The sequence below is a fragment of the Tursiops truncatus genome, chromosome 10, assembly GCF_011762595.2.
Source record: "Tursiops truncatus isolate mTurTru1 chromosome 10, mTurTru1.mat.Y, whole genome shotgun sequence".
Lineage (NCBI taxonomy): Eukaryota > Metazoa > Chordata > Mammalia > Artiodactyla > Delphinidae > Tursiops > Tursiops truncatus.
The window spans coordinates 23,934,495-23,952,296 of record NC_047043.1 but is presented as its reverse complement, the minus strand read 5'-3'; the positions used below and the strand labels follow the sequence as shown (position 1 = coordinate 23,952,296).

Genomic DNA, 17,802 nt, shown 5'->3' with positions numbered 1-17,802 from the left:
GGCAATGTTAATGATGACTCTTTCTTCATGAAGTCTGAGGATGTTTCTCCATTCCTATTTGATGATTTTTTTTCTCTGAAAACATAAATTGTAACATCCATTCCTTTTTTATTCACATACAGTTCTGGACTTGCTGACCAGTAAGAACTTGTTTTTTTTTTTTTTAAAAAAAGCTCTTCCTTCCCAGGAGGCTTGTTCTCCTCAAATGGTTTTACAGTTATTTATCAGTCTTCAACACACCTTGGTAAAGTCCAAGTTTAGAAGTTGATGGACACCAAAGTCTGAAGAAAGAACAAGCTGAGCCATTAACTTTTAAAAGACTTGAACAGATTTCTGTGGGTATCTCCAACAGTACTGCTCAACTGAGACCCTCCCCTTTAAACATCACTCCCTCTTCCATATTTGATAACAAAAATAGTAAGAAGAGAGATTTTCTCTTTAAATGTAGCTTTAAACATATTTACTTCAAAACACAGTAAGTACCAGAACTGAAGAAAGGCTCATGAATTAACTTGGAGCTTTCTCGTGACAAATCGTTGCTGCCCAGAAAGAGTATTTCCCCAAAGGGAGCACTGGAGGAAATTCCCCCAGACATTTTCTAGCTGTGCCATTTCTCTTTCTCCCTCTACCTCTCTTTGAAAGGGGTCGGATTTATACCTAGTGAGAATGACCTACTCTTCAAGAAGAAGAGCTTTCTTGGACAACATACATATAAGAAGCTTGAGCAGAGGCAGCAGAGGTGCTGACACTTCACTTATGGAGGTAATAGAGAGTTTCTTGGGGGACGCTTGTATCACAACTACTTAAATGAGTTAAAGAGGTCTTTGGAGAAGAATCAAGACAATTTTCAGTGTGATCTGAAGCTGCACAGATGGTCAAAGATGCGCCAGCACCCTGAAGGCTAAAATAAGGACGAAGGGTCCCACAGAAGGTGATTCCAGTAAAAGGATAGATGTGGGACCCATCGATCATATTGTAAAAGGACACATTCCCAGCATCCCAGTCCAAGAAAACTCCTATCTTGCAGGAGTGCTGCCTCAGTGACAGAGGCTTTCTCTGGGAGGTGGGAAATATGAATTCTCCTGCCTTGTATACCACCACCCAGAAATTCTTCTCTGGACATTCTAAAAACCACCCCTCTCTCTTTGCTGTGTCTGAGCAAACACCCAGAGCCCATCTAGCTCTAGATCCAACTTCTGTCCCAATATTTACTTCTACCTCCCAGTATTGTCTCTCCACAGTAAGAAAAATCTTGCCCAGAACACTGAAGATGGCTTCAGACTCCCCTTGCTCTTGGCGTGTTGGGGCATCACCATTCTGAGAAACACTCTCTTTTGAATAAATATGTTTTCTGCTCTCAGATAAGATGAGGTTGGGAAGAGCTGTGGCTGGATCCAGAGTAAAAACCACTGTAGGTATGGGGGAAAAAAATAAAGGTCATTCCACAGTGGAGACTGGTTAGTTTTAGGAAAGATGCAAATTACTGGGAAAGGAGAATGAAGAAAAATAAGAGGGAGAGAAATGGAAGATTAGGTAAAACAATGCATGTTCTCTCCTATGTTCATTCATAGGAGACACATGATGTGTAGATCATAGAAGGCCAGGGATGGATAGGACCTTGGGTAACCATGTGTTCCAGACAGGCTGAGACCATTTAGCCAAGAAGTCTGTCTCATCTGAAAATCTCCAGGATCACATATTTCAAGTTGGTGTTTCTCTAACCTCCTGCAAATGCTGGTTGCTCTACTGCTTGCTCTTAATAGTTAAGCCATGCCTTATTTCCAATCACAGTGTACCCACTTTCATTTAAGCTTCTTTGGTGTCATTTTTCTCTAGGCTTATGTAAAAACTAAGTCATCTACTTCTCATACACTCTTATTATATTTCTAATGGTTGAAATTCCAGGCTGTGTGGTCAGAAAGAGCTGAATTTTGATAATCACTCTGTCTTTCGTAGCAGTGATGTTGAAGTTACTTTGTCTCTCTCTGTCCCACTTTAATCTCATGAAGATGTACATCATTTTGGTACCTCAGTACATACAGGACTAGTGTGAAAAGTCAACGAGCTAATGTGTAGAGAACTTAGTACTACATCTTGTCCATGATGAACAATTGGTAAATTTTAGCTTCTGATGGTTGTAATAACACTAATACCTGTACTCATAATAACAATAGTGCTAATACTAGTAGTAATTAATCTGCTTCTTGTCAAACCAAACATCTTCAATAATTAAAAGTTTTCTCATAAGAATTTTTATGTTAGCAATTATAATATATTTTAATTTTTGGAGGATTAACTTAACTGGGAAATGTGTGTGGATACAGGGATATTCAGAGTGAAGTAGCAAGCAGTAGAAATAGAGAGTCGACTCATAATTCTGGAAAGACCCTAAGATGGTCAGGGGCCATTTTTCCACTGAGATGCAACAAGCTCTTCTGTGTATCAGACTGGGTATGTAATAGGCTTCCCTCTGACTGAACTATTCTTTCAATGTTATTCACATGAATAGATCTACCATATCACTTAAGTCTCAGATTAAATATCAATTCCTCGGGGTAATTCCTTTAATCCATGATTTTTTTTTCTCATGGCAATCTTTTATTCCTTCTTAAGATTCATCACAGTTTGTACATGCGCTCTCCCGTGAAGTTAGAGACCAGCTCCACTCTATTTATTTGGCACTGAATAAATAGTTGTATAATTTTATGCTGATGAATGAACGGTGTAAGAACAGTAAGAAATCTGTTAACATTTCTGCATGAGATTGAAATGAAAGCCATGAAATGAAAAACCAGTTAGGTATTACTGGGAGTTTATACAAATAGAGTAGTTTCTCATTTGTATAAAAGAGATTAAGTGAGACAAAATAGTAAGGGCACTCACCTGCTTTGAACTATTCCTTTCTCCAGTCTAAAAAGAAAATCATATGGGAAAATATGCTAAGGACGTTTCCTCCGAACTAGTGAGATGCTTACCCCTTTACCTCTTGTATTTTTTTGGACTCCCAGGTTCAAAGTAAAATCTCAAGATGATGGCGCCTATCTGAAAAATTCTCTGGAAATGCCTCATGAAATCCTGAAGTACCTGAAGCCCCAAGACAACATCAGTTACTCACCGGCATATAACTCTGCTTTTCTCCAATCTGAAATAGAACAAAGGAATTAGATTCTCTCATTCATTGGAATGCCACTTCAGGGTGTGAAATTGCAGTGACCACAAGAACTCTGAGGGTTTATGATAGTACTATATTTCTGCATTCATTATCTTAATGACAATTCTGATGTACTTGCCCTCTTTTACATCTCCTGTTTTATTTCTCACATTTTCCACATTCTACATCTATGTTAAAATATGAGGGTCTGGTTTTTTGCGGGAAGAAAGGAAAAGTAGGCTTAAATTGTGAGAGTTATTGGAAAGCCTAAAATTCTATGTGTTGCCTTGATACCTTTGAGCGTCACAGGGCTCCAAATGCCTAATTGTGAGTTCTCCTGCTCTCACCAGGTATGCCGTCCACCCAGCAGGAAAAGCTCTCCCTCTCAGCTAATTTCCCTGTTGGCCAAAACAGCTGAACCACAGCTGGTCTTCAACCTAATGAACTTTACCTCCCTGTCAGCCTGCAAAAAATATCAAACAAGCCAATTACATACTTCCACAGAAAACAGCGCCACCTCATTCTCTTGTTCCTGAAAAGCCTGGCTCCTACAGACCATGTTAATTCGTTCTGCTCCCAGGTGCAGTCTCCATGTGGCCCTGCATGGCGTGAGGTGTCTTTCTTCCCCAGGATGTGGGTACATGTGACTAAAAAACTGCTGTCAATCTCTTTTGTCCAGTGTTGGGTGTCATGTGTTTGAACATCTTATACTGTTTAGGGTATGGGATCCCTCCCTCACCAACAAGGTAAATAGGAGGTGGCCAGAACAGAGGGGCCAATAAAATGGTTCATCCAACCATAACATCAGTATAACTCACCTTGCTGATACAGTTTCTTCCTTCTGGCTGAAAGGAATAACAGCCTGTGAGAGGCCAGACATACAGCGTACAGTAATGACTCTATTTCCTCTATTAGAGCAAAGAAAGTGGAAGACTTACCAAGCTCTTTCTCAAATGATTCTAAAAAGGAAAGAAAATAACAAAATGGATTTAACAGAAAATAAATATTTTCTAGACTATGTTACTAAGCCCAGATCCTAAGTGCTACTTCCATATACCTAAAACAAAAAAATTACCTTAATTGAGAATTATTATGACCATTAAAAAAAAAAACCTCTATGTTTATACCAGTGATATTTTCTCTCTCCAATGGACTTTATAATACTTTTTTTTTTCTCATGGAGGTCCTGGGCTCCATGTTTTATAGGAGGTCTTGGCGCTCTAACTCATCCTTACACATATCTCTTTGTTCCCAAAAGATGCCATCCACATGCACAATCATGTTAACAAACCCATAAATTCACAGATCCCCACCAAGTCTGATTCACAGTTTTACCTTTGGCTTTATTTTCTTTCTCCTTTTCCTTCTTGACTTCTGATAGTTTCTTCTTTTTCTGTCATTCATTTTGAGCCAAATACACAACAGCACCAATGAAAGCCCCAAGTATCACCAAAGTCACAATGAATGCTACCTTCCAAGGAGAGGTCCTAGGGAAGAAGTGTTCTGACACAGGACCCCCCCCCCCCCCAAACCTGATTAAAAACATACACCAAGCAAGTGTAGCCCAACCCAGGTCATAAATATCCCCTCCTTACTTCTGTCCTGCCCCCCAAATGAGCAACACTGACCTGGGATAAAAATGGTTTCCACTTGGTCTTGTCCAAAGAAAGGGTTCTTCATGGAACAGGACACTTCTGTCTTTGACCTGTCTCTCACAAGAAGGGATGCCTCAAACCGAAACAACCCATCATTATCTTGTGTCTTGTCCTCAGTGAGAGATGGGATCTTCTCTCCCTTTTCATCTTCCCATTGTATTTCAGGCTGGGGAAACCATCCCTTGCCTGTGCACTTCAGCCTTATTCCTTCATCTTCTGGACCCACCATGAAAATATGAGTACCAGAACCCAAACCTGGAGAGGAAAGTCATTCATCTGAGACTTGGACATTTTTTTTTAACATCTTTATTGGGGTATAATTGCTTTACAATGGTGTGTTAGTTTCTGCTTTATAACAAAGTGAATCAGTTATACATATACATATATTCCCATATCTCTTCCCTCTTGCATCTCCCTCCCTCCCACCCTCCCTATCCCACCCCTCTAGGTGGTCACAAAGCACCAAGCCAATATCCCTGTGCCATGCGGCTGCTTCCAACTAGCTATCTACCTTACTACGTTTGTTAGTGTGTATATGTCCATGACTCTCTCTCGCCCTGTCACAGCTCACTCTTCCCCCTCCCCATAACCTCAAGTCCGTTCTCTAGGAGGTCTGCGTCTTTATTCCTGCCTTACCCCTAGGTTCTTCATGACATTTTTTTTTCTTAAATTCCAAATATATGTGTTAGCATACGGTATTTGTCTTTTTCTTTCTGACTTACTTCACTCTGTATGACAGACTCTAGGTCTATCCACCTCATTACAAATAGCTCAATTTCGTTTCTTTTTATGGCTGGGTAATATTCCATTGTATATATGTGCCACATCTTCTTTATCCATTCATCCAATGATGGGCACTTAGGTTGTTTCCATCTCTGGGCTATTGTAAATAGAGCTGCAATGAACATTTTGGTACATGACTCTTTTTGAATTTCGGTTTTCTCAGGGTATATGCCCAGTAGTGGGATTGCTGGGTCATATGGTAGTTCTATTTGTAGCTTTTTAAGGAACCTCCATACTGTTCTCCATAGTGGCTGAGCCAATTCACAGTCCCACCAGCAGTGCAAGAGTGTTCCCTTTTCTCCACACCCTCTCCAGCATTTATTGTTTCTAGATTTTTTGATGATGGCCATTCTGACTGGTGTGAGATGATATCTCATTGTAGTTTTGATTTGCATTTCTCTAATGATTAATGATGTTGAGCATTCTTTCATGTGTTTGTTGGCAGTCTGTATATCTTCTTTGGAGAAATGTCTATTTAGGTCTTCCGCCCATTTTTGGATTGGGTTGTTTTTTTGTTATTGAGCTGCATGAGCTGCTTGTAAATTTTGGAGATTAATCCTTTGTCGGTTACTTCATTTGCAAATATTTTCTCCCATTCTGAGGGTTGTCTTTTGGTCTTGTTTATGGTTTCCTTTGCTGTGCAAAAGCTTTGAAGTTTCATTAGGTCCCATTTGTTTATTTTTGTTTTTATTTCCATTATTCTAGGAGGTGGGTCAGAAAGGATCTTGCTGTGATTTATGTCATAGAGTGTTCTGTCTATGTTTTCCTCTAAGAGTTTGATAGTTTCTGGCCTTATATTTAGGTCTTTAATCCATTTTGAGCTTATTTTTGTGTATGGTGTTAGGGAGTGATCTAATCTCATACTTTTACATGTACCTGTCCAGTTTTCCCAGTACCACTTATTGAAGAGGCTGTCCTTTCTCCACTGTACATTCCTGCCACCTTTATCAAAGATAAGGTGTCCATATGTGCATGGGTTTATCTCTGGGCTTTCTATCCTGTTCCATTGATCTATCTTTCTGTTTTTGTGCCAGTACCATACCGTCTTGATAACTGTAGCTTTGTAGTATAGTCTGAAGTCAGGGAGCCTGATTCCTCCAGTTCCTTTTTTCGTTCTCAAGATGGCTTTGGCTATTCGGGGTCTTTTGTGTTTCCATACAAATTGCAAAATTTTTTGTTCTAGTTCTGTGAAAAATGCCAGTGGTAGTTTGATAGGGATTGCATTGAATCTATAGATTGCTTTGGGTAGTAGAGTCATTTTCACAATGTTGATTCTTCCAATCCAAGAACATGGTATATCTCTCCATCTATTTGTATCATCTTTAATTTCTTTCATCAGTGTCTTATAATTTTCTGCATACAGGTCTTTTGTCTCCTTAGGTAGGTTTATTCCTAGATATTTTATTCTTTTTGTTGCAATGGTAAATGGGAGTGTTTTCTTGATTTCACTTTCAGATTTTTCATCATTAGTATATAGGAATGCCAGAGATTTCTGTGCATTAATTTTGTATCCTGCCACTTTACCAAATTCATTGATTAGCTCTAGTAGTTTTCTGGTAGCATCTTTAGGATTCTCTATGTATAGGATCATGTCATCTGCAAACAGTGACAGCTTTACTTATTCTTTTCCGATTTGGATTCCTTTTATTTCCTTTTCTTCTCTGATTGCTGTGGCTAAAACTTCCAAAACTTTGTTGAATAAGAGTGGTGAGAGTGGGCAACCTTGTCTTGTTCCTGATCTTAGTGGAAATGCTTTCAGTTTTTCACCATTGAGGATGATGTTTGCTGTGGGCTTGTCATATATGGCCTTTATTATGTTGAGGAAAGTTCCCTCTATGCCTACTTCCTGCAGGATTTTTATCATAAATGGGTGTTGAATTTTGTCTAAAGCTTTCTCTGCATCTGTTGAGATGATCATATGGTTTTTCTCCTTCAATTTGTTAATATGGTTTATCACATTGATAGATTTGCGTATATTGAAGAATCCTTGCATTCCTGGAATAAACCCCACTTGGTCATGGTGTATGATCCTTTTAATGTGCTGTTGGATTCTGTTTGCTAGTATTTTGTTGAGGATTTTTGCATCTATGTTCATCAGTGATATTGGCCTGTAGTTTTCTTTCTTTGTGACATCCTTGTCTGGTTTTGGTATCAAGGTGATGGTGGCCTCGTAGAAGGAGTTTGGGAGTGTTCCTCCCTCTGCTATATTTTGGAAGAGTTTGAGAAGGATAGGTGTTAGCTCTTCTCTAAATGTTTGATAGAATTCGCCTGTGAAGCCATCTGGTCCTGGGCTTTTCTTTGTTGTAAGATTTTTAATCACAGTTTCAATTTCAGTGCTTGTGATTGGTCTGTTCATATTTTCTATTTCTTCCTGATTCAGTCTTGGCAGGTTGTGCATTTCTAAGAATTTGTCCATTTCTTCCAGATTGTCCATTTTATTGGCATAGAGTTGCTTGTAGTAATCTCTCATGATCTCTTTTATTTCTGCAGTGTCAGTTGTTACCTCTCCTTTTTCATTTCTAATTCTATTGATTTGAGTCTTCTCCCTTTTTTTCTTGATGAGTCTGGCTAGTGGTTTATCTATTTTGTTTATCTTCTCAAAGAACCAGCTTTTAGTTTTATTGATCTTTGTTATTGTTTCCTTCATTTCTTTTTCATTTATTTCTGATCTGATTTTTATGATTTCTTTCCTTCTGCTAGCTTTGGGGTTTTTTTGTTCTTCTTTCTCTAATTGCTTGAGGTGCAAGGTTAGGTTGTTTATTCTAGATGTTTCCTGCTTCTTAACGTGGGCTTGTATTGCTATAAACTTCCCCCTTAGAACTGCTTTTGCTGCATCCCACAAGTTTTGGGTCGTTGTGTCTCCATTGTCATTTGTTTCTAGGTATTTTTTGATTTCCTCTTTGATTTCTTCAGTGATCACTTCATTATTAAGTAGTGTATTGTTTAGCCTCCATGTGTTTGTATTTTTTACAGATCTTTTCCTGTAATTGACATCTAGTCTCATGGCATTGTGGTCAGAAAAGATACTTGATACAATTTCAATTTTCTTAAATTTACCAAGGCTTGATTTGTGACCCAAGATATGATCTATCCTGGAGAATGTTCCATGAGCACTTGAGAAAAATGTGTATTCTGTTGTTTTTGGATGGAGTGTCCTATAAATATCAATTAAGTCCATCTTGTTTAATGTATCATTTAAAGCTTATGTTTCCTTATTTATTTTCATTTTGGATGATCTGTCCATGGGTGAAAGTGGAGTGTTTAAGTCCCCTACTATGAATGTGTTACTGTCGATTTCCCCTTTTATGGCTGTTAGTATTTGCCTTATGTATTGAGGTGCTCCTATGTTGGGTGCATAAATATTTACAATTGTTATATCTTCTTCTTGGATCGATCCCTTGATCATTATGTAGTGTCCTTCTTTGTCTCTTTTAATAGTCCTTATTTTGAAGTCTATTTTGTCTGATATGAGAATTGCTACTCCAGCTTTCTTTTGGTTTCCATTTGCATGAAATATCTTTTTCCATCCCCTTACTTTCAGTCTGTATGTGTCTCTAGGTCTGAAGTGGGTCTCTTGTAGACAGCATATATATGGGTCTTGTTTTTGTATACATTCAGCTAATCTGTGTCTTTTGGTGGGAGCATTTAGTCCATTTACATTTAAGGTAATTATCGATATGTATGTTCCTATTCCCATTTTCTAAATTGTTTTGGGTTCGTTATTATAGGTCTTTTCCTTCTCTTGTGTTTCTTGCCTAGAGAAGATCCTTTAGCATTTGTTGTAAAGCTGGTTTGGTGGTGCTGAACTCTCTCAGCTTTTGCTTGTCTGTAAAGGTTTTAATTTCTCCATCAAATCTGAATGAGATCCTTGCTGGGTAGAGTAGTCTTGGCTGCAGGTTTTTCTCCTTCATCACTTTCAGTATGTCCTGCCACTCCCTTCTGGCTTGTAGGGTTTCTGCTGAGAGATCAGCTGTTAACCTTATGGGGATTCCCTTATGTGTTATTTGTTGTTTTTCCCTTGCTGCTTTTAATATGCTTTCTTTGTATTTAATTTTTGACAGTTTGATTAATATGTGTCTTGCCGTATTTCTCCTTGGATTTATCCTGTATGGGACTCTCTGTGCTTCCTGGACTTGATTAACTATTTCCTTTCCCATATTAGGGAAGTTTTCAACTATAATCTCTTCAAATATCTTCTCAGTCCCTTTCTTTTTCTCTTCTTCTTCTGGAACCCCTATAATTAGAATGTTGGTGCGTTTAATGTTGTCCCAGAGGTCTCTGAGACTGTCCTCAGTTCTTTTCATTCTTTTTTCTTTATTCTGCTCTGCAGCAGTTATTTCCACTATTTTATCTTCCAGGTCACTTATCCGTTCTTCTGCCTCAGTTATTCTGCTATTGATCCCATCTAGAGTACTTTTAATTTCATTTATTGTGTTGTTCATCGTTGCTTGTTTCATCTTTAGTTCTTCTAGGTCCTTGTTAACTGATTCTTGCATTTTGTCCATTCTATTGTCCATTCTATCTCCAAGATTTCAGATCATCCTTACTATCATTATTCTGAATTCTTTTTCAGGTAAGCTGCCTATTTCCTCTTCATTTGTTAGGTCTGGTGCATTTTTATCTTGCTCCTTTATCTGCTGTGTGTTTTTCTGTCTTCTCATTTTGCTTATCTTACTGTGTTTGGGGTCTCCTTTTTGCAGGCTGCAGGTTCGTAGTTCCTGCTGTTTTTGATGTCTGTCCCCAGTGGCTAAGATTGGTTCAGTGGGTTGTGTAGGTTTCCTGGTGGAGGGGACTAGTGCCTGTGTTGTGGTGGATGAGGCTGGATCTTGTCTCTCTAGTGGGCAGGTTCACGTCTGGTGGTGTGTTTGGGGTGTCTGTGGCCTTATTATTATTTTAGGCAGCCTCTCTGCTAATGGGTGGGGTTGTGTTCCTGTCTTGCTAGTTGTTTGGCATAGGTTGTCCAGCACTGTGGCTTGCTGGTCGTTGAGTGAAGCTGGGTGCTGGTGTTAAGATGGAGGTCTCTGGGAGATTTTCGCCGTTTGATATTATGTGGAGCTGGGAGGTCTCTTGTGGGCCAGTGTCCTGAAGTTGGCTCTCCTACCTCAGAGGCAGAGCCCTGACTCCTGGCTGGAGCACCAAGAGCTTTTCATCCACACGGCTCAGAATAAAAGGGAGAAAAAGTAGAGGGAATTAGTAGTAGTATGAGGAAAGAAAGAAGGAAAGGAGGGAAGGAAGGGAGGAAGAAAGAAAGAAAGAAGCAAAGAAGGAAAGAAGGCAAGAAGGAAAGAAAGGACGGAGGGAGGGAGGAAGGAAGGAAGGAGGGAAAGAAGGAAAAAAGACAGAAAGAAAGAAGATACAGTAAAAATAAAATAAAGTATAATAAAATTATTGAATTAAAAAATTCTTATTTAGGAAAAAAAAAAAAAGGGACGGATAGAACCTTAGGACAAATGTTGGAAGCAAAGCTATACAGACAAAATCTTACACAGAAGCATACACATACACCCTCACTAAAAGAGGTAAAGGGGGAAAAATCATAAATCTTGCTGTCAGAGACCACCTCCTCAATTTGGGATGACTCGTTGTCTAAAGGAGGGAAGGAAGGAAGGAAAGAAAGAAAGAAAGAAAGAAAGAAAGAACGAAGGTAAAGTATAATAACGCTATTAAAATTAAAATTGATTATTAAGAAAAAAAAATTTTTAAAAAAACCATGGACGGATAGAACCCTAGGACAAATGGTGGAAGCAAGACTATACAGACAAGATCTCACACAGAAGCATACACATATACATTCACAAAAAGAGGAAAAGGGAAAAAAATCATAGATCTTGCTCCTAAAGTCCACCTCCTCAATTTGGGATGATTGGTTGTCTATTCAGGTATTCCACAGATGCAGGGTATATCAAGTTGATTGTGGAGCTTTAATCCGCTGCTTCTGAGGCTGCTGGGAGAGATTTCCCTTTCTCTTCTTTATTCTCACAGCTCCCAGGGGCTCAGCTTTGGATTTGGCCCTGCCACTACGTGTAGGTCGCTGGAGGGCGTCTGTTTTTTGCTCAGACAGGGCGGGGTTAAAAGAGCCGCTGATTCGGGGGCTCTGGCGCACTCAGGCCGGCGGGGAGGGAGGGGCACGGAGTGCGGGGCGGGCCTGCGGCGGCAAAGGACGGCGTGACTTTGCACCAGCCTGAGGCCCGCTGTGCGTTCTCCCGGGGAAGTTGTCCCTGGATCCCAGGAACCTGGCAGTGGCGGGCTGCACAGGCTCCGCGGAAGAGGGGTGTGGAGAGTGACCTGTGCTCGCACACAGGCCCCTCGGTGGCGGCAGCAGCAGCCTTATCGTCTCCCGCCCGTCTCTGGGGTCCGCGCTTTCAGCCGCGGCTCGCGCCCGTCTCTGGGGTCCGCGCTTTCAGCCGCGGGTCGCGCCCGTCTCTGGGGTGCGCGCTTTTAGCCGCGGCTCGCGCCGTCTCTGGAGCTCCTTTAAGCAGCGCTCTTAAACCCCTCTCCTCACGCACCACGAAACAAAGGGAGAAGAAAAAGTCTCTTGCCTCTTCGGCAGGTGCAGACTTTTCCCCGGACTCCCTCCCAGCTAGCCGTGGTGCACTAACCCCTTCAGGCTATGTTCAAGCCACCAACCCTAGTCCTCTCCCTGCGTTCCGTCCGAAACCGAAACCCGGTCCTCAGAGCCTCAGCTCGCAGCCCCGCCCGCCCCGGCGGGTGAGCAGACAAGCCTCTCGGGCTGGTGAGTGCTGGTCGGCACCGATCCTCTGTGCGGGAATCTCTCCGCTTTGCCCTCCGCACCCCTGTTGCTGTGCACTCCTCCGCGGTTCCGAAGCTCCCCCCTCCGCCCCCGCAGTCTCCGCCCGCGAAGGGGCTTCCTAGTGTGTGGAAACTTTTCCTCCTTCACAGCTCCCTCCCACTGGTGCAGGTGCCGTCCCTATTCTTTTGTCTCTGTTTTTTCTTTTTTTTCTTTTGCCCTACCCAGGTACGTGGGGAGTTTCTTGCCTTTTGGGAGGTCTGAGGTCTTCTGCCAGCGTTCAGTAGGTGTTCTGTAGGAGTTGTTCCACGTGTAGATGTATTTCTGGTGTATCTGTGGGGAGGAAGGTGATCTCCGCGTCTTACTCTTCCGCCATCTTCAAGGTCCAGTCAGACTTGGACATTTTTTGTCCTCGGGTTTCACAGCTACACCAGTGGGAGAAGGTGGACAAAGCACCATAGCTCTCTGTGGATGGAAGGGGGTTCTTTTCTTTTCCCGTGAGATAAATGGGTATCTGAAGTTCAAAAATTACAAGAACATTGAAGCTGATACTGGAACTTATACCAATGCCTGTCATATTTCCTCTACACAAGCATATCTGCAATTGGCCATAGAAGGATAATAGGGAAGGAACAGAGTAAAATTTGCCAATGTAGACATGTTGCCACTATATCTATATCTGTTCTGTATCTATATCATATGTCTATTCCATTTATTGGAGTCTCAAGGAAGACTTCTTCTGTGCTTAAATTGAGACTACATGTAGTCACTTCCTTAAACAATCTCCTTTTGTCATTTTTCCAAATTTTCTTTCTTCCACTGAGTAAAGATTATCTAAAACATGAAGGTAACAAGGTGAAGTGAGTCCATGAAAGAGTCAAGATCTTTTTACTTTTCCATTCTCACTCCTTTCTTTTCCTTCCACTACCCCTCCTCTTCTTGAACTCCGCACAGGCTAGGTCAGCTAGTAGATTCACATAACCAACACCCATATCAAAATATAACAGCACCAGAATACTAGATGAATTCACTGTCTATTCAAGAATGATGGCTATTCTAACTTCTGAGACTATATATTATTTTGTCTTTTTAAAACTTGATATCACGAAGTATGGAACCACCATAAGCTCAGTTCTATTCTAGTTTCTCAGTTGTGGGAAATATATTAGGAACCTCAGCTACATCATCTTTTTTTGGCTAAAAATTATAATAGAGCTAATAATTTTTACTATCAATCCCTGATCTTCCTGGGGGAATATACTTCTGGAAAACAGAAAGCAGTCTGAAAGACAATCCATCTTCTCAGAATTGCCTGAAGGAACTGCCAATTCTCTTGAAAAAAGGAAATAAACTGCTCCTGAGAAAAATGGAACAGATCAAAGCCTAGGAAGCAAGAACTAATAAACCAAATAGACCTTGCATTTCCTGGAAGAATATAATCATTGAAGTTCCAAGTTGACATAAGCAGATGAAACCTATATCTATGTTGAGAAAGAGGAAAGAGAAGGAATACCCATTTCTGAGCATTAGAAGTGGCTGTAAAATAGACAAAGTTTAAATGAGTGAAAGATAAGCATGGATATATAATCAAACAACTGCTTCTAAAGGTTGGACTTGTCTTTACACCAATAAGTGAAAGAACTGTTATGGGAAAGGTACTGAAAAATGCTGTCACCTGCATGAGGTTATTTCCATAACTATGAAATCTTTGACCTCTTACTGGGAGGATACTGAAGTGAGATCACAGTAACATGGCTCAGGAGAGTTTGTCACTCTTTCCTTCAAGATCTAATGGATTAGATTTTTTCCATTCAAGTTATACATAAAGAAGATGGATAAAATGAGTATATCAATATCTTGTCAGATGGTGTTAAATGAGAAGTATTAATTTAAGGTAGGCCCCACATAGTCACAGTATGAGAAAAACATTACAACTAAAAAGAAACAACGTGTTTGTCTTGGCAGAGAGTATATAGCTTTAGAAATGGAAACACCAAAGAAATAGACAGATAAATCATTATAACCACACAGAAAATTTAGACTTACTCTGGTACCTATGAGAAGTTTATGGGAAACAATGCATTGAAAACTGGTGGAGATTTTCTACACTATTCACTACTGGTATGGAGATAAGTGAATATATACATTATGAAACAGTATTTTGAGCTTTTCATTAAACTTCATACCAAAAATACATTTCTATAGATGAAAGATCTAAATGTAAAAAGTAAAACAATAAAAAAGAGATAGAAATGAACTACAGCTACATTCAATTAACTACATAGAAAAATCTCAAACATAATGCTGAACAACAACAACAAAAAAAGCCAGACATAAAAGAGCCTATGAATGTGAAATTAAAAAACAATAAAAACTAACCAGCACCTCAATCTACTCTGTCAAACCCTCACAGTCACTTCCTCCAAACAGTGGATTTGGTTCTGGACCACTAACACTCCCTGTTAAGCTTCTGTCCATCATGGTACCCAGCTGGAATTCTGGTCTCTTAGAGTAATGGTACTTTTTGCTAATCATGGTGCCTTCCTTCAAAATATGTGAGGAGAAATGTAGAGGGAAATAAATGATCAATTTTTATGGTAGATATTTATGGAAATAGTTTAATTTTAAAGTACAGCACAATAAATGTATAAATAGATGAAGAGGATTTGGGGTTAAATCCACTGTCTAAGATATTGACTAGCTCTAAGGATAACTCCTTTTTTGCTTCTGTCCTGTTCACCATCCTCCTCCCCCAAATCAAGTACAGAACACTTAGATTTCCCTTAGAGTGATATGTATTCTCAGATATTACTCACTTATCACCTTTAGCTCCAAAACGGCTTCTTCAAAATCACTTCCTTTTTAAAAAATACACTTGTGCATTCCATTGTCTGAGACCCGGAGGTTGTAGATTCTCACAGCTACTCTTCCCTCAGTGATGTAGTCTTTTACCAACTCTGCTCTCCCTTTGAAATCTACTAGTTGTTCTCCCGCCTGCTCCATTCCATTCTGATACACATACACAGCATCTGAGAACTGGGAGTGGAACCACCGGATCTCCATATTCTCCACGCTCATGGCTGGGGACACGCGGCAGGGCAGCACCGTGTCTGCACCCAGCATGGCCACAATGGGCTCCGAGGGACCAATCACCAAAAAGGAATCTGTGGAATAGAGCCACAAGTGAAAAGAATATCAGAATACCCTGCCTGGACCTTTTAGAGTACAGCATCATTATTGGTCCAGTAAAGCCCCATAGACATTCTCTCTCTCATTCATACAGCAATAATTTGTAGCACACATTCAGACTGAAGAAGGCAGTGAACAAGACAAGGAGGATTTCCACCCTGTGGAGCTTACAATCAACAGAGTGATCTCATATTAAACAGAAGATTTTTAAATTGCCATGGTGGTAAATTCAATGAAGGAGGAGGGGAGAGTGCTGGAAAATCAAGAAGCTATAGAGTTTTTAATCAAATCTTGGGCATCAGAAAATGCATTCCTCCAGAATCTGAGATCTAAATGAATTACGGGACATCAGTAAAGTAATTCTACCTGGTCCTGCCCTCTAAAATAATCATATAATGATTTATTTGTCCTTGTATATGGACAAATACATTATTGTATCAAAATAAAAGATTTGGAATTAACCTAGGTATATTGGAGACATGATGGAGTAGTTTAATGCTTCTGTTCAGAGAGCAAGAGAATCCAGGTATAGAAAATATAAAATATTCTCGCCTGAGCCCCATATGGACACTTGGAGAAGCAAGATAAAGAAGAGGTCTCTTGGCAGAGAGAAGTCCAGGGAACACACCATCTTTCCCAGAGCAGAGAACAGTATGACCCAGAGGGAGGTCCTGAAAATAGCTGGAGTGAAGACAAAAATGGGATCCACAAGGTAAAAAAGATTATAGCTAAGGTGGTTCACAGTGCTTCTAAGAAATGGCCTCCTGAAGCGCTCAAATGACTGTAGTGTCTCTCTCAGTTTTTATTTTTAACATCTTTATTGGGGTATAATTGCTTTACAATGGTGTGTTAGTTTCTGCTGTATAACCAGAGATTTTAAATAATATAACAACTATGCTATATAAAATCTTTTACTTTATGACTTGGTGAGATCTAGCAGTTTCTCTTAGTTTTTGATTAACAGAAATCCACTTCAGGCAATTAAGATGGATTAGTAGAGTGAGTCGGTGTGATACTTACCTAACCCTTTCCTCCACTGTGCTTAGAATGCCAATCCTCTCCCAGGTCTGCCTATAAAATTAATACCAAAATATCTGCTTATTCTAAGTATTCCTTTTGAAACTTGCTTAAGTATCTAATCTCATTAGAGATTTGGATTTGTGTTTCCTAAACAGGCAGGGATTTGACATGAGTATGAATAATACTATCATACTTTGGGAAAATGATTTAAATTTATGAAGTAAATCACCACCGCAGGAAAGCCATGCAGTCTCCTTGTAGGCAACTACTCTATTGGAAGGAGCTATCAGAAAAGGAGAATAAGTCAGTCCTTGATTCCTCCATTCCTAGGTGACTAATGCCAGGACGCAATATCTGAAATCTCCTATCTTCCACTTTACTCCAAATCAAATAACAGTACCCCACAGAGGGCGGGTATAAACAGAATGTGGGATGTATCTCAAAAGTTTGTACCTTTTCCCTGCTCCAATCCCCTGTGTTCAAAACCTGTAACCTTCGTTCTTCATATAAGAGAAGTTTAGTGAGGAGAAAACTTCTGATTCTTTGCTTGTCCAGAATTTTCTTTCTTTTGCTCTTACACTTAATGTTTTGTTGTTTAGATAATTCTAGTTTCTACTCAGGAAAGTGATGAAATAAAATTTATATTTTAAAGCAGGACAAGAAAATTTAAACAAAAATTCTCTCTCTCTGTCTGTTTGGGCCTCCTTCTTCCCCCTGTAATATGCAATGTGTATCTGCATTATACATTAACCCGACCTCCTCAAAGGTGGGAATGCCCGCTTCATTGTAAAGATCAATTTTTTTCTTTCTTGTGATGACAGCAATGTAACTTCCTAAAAGAATAGCATTCTTTCCCTACTCTGTAGGCGATCATGGAGACTCTCTGCTTGCTTTGTACATGCTTACCTGGACTATGTATCTTTGGTGAACTTTTATGTAAAATGTCAGTATGTCTCAAAAATATGTGTGATCCTTTGTCTCAAAAATATGTGTGACTGTGCCTTCAACTTCTAACAGGTGGAACAGTTCTCAGAGCTTCTGAATCTGTCTTCTAAGTTATAATCCTTAGTTTGGCTCAAATAAAATTCCACCTTTTTTGCTTAACTTGATTGTTAGTTGAATTTTTGTCGACAAAAATAAAGACTAATTTCAATTGTTTTCTAGTAATTAATATTGAATGACAGATGTATGATGGAATCTGATTTTTTTCTTTTGTACATAACACATTTTTCTGGACTCTGGAAGCTTTGAGGTTT

At 39.8% G+C, this 17,802-nt stretch overlaps 1 pseudogene; it reads right to left on the bottom strand.

Annotated features, from left to right (window-relative positions):
• Positions 1-750: 750 nt before the first annotated feature.
• Positions 751-16,157, bottom strand: LOC101336859 (butyrophilin subfamily 1 member A1-like; annotated as a pseudogene).
• Positions 16,158-17,802: the final 1,645 nt, after the last annotated feature.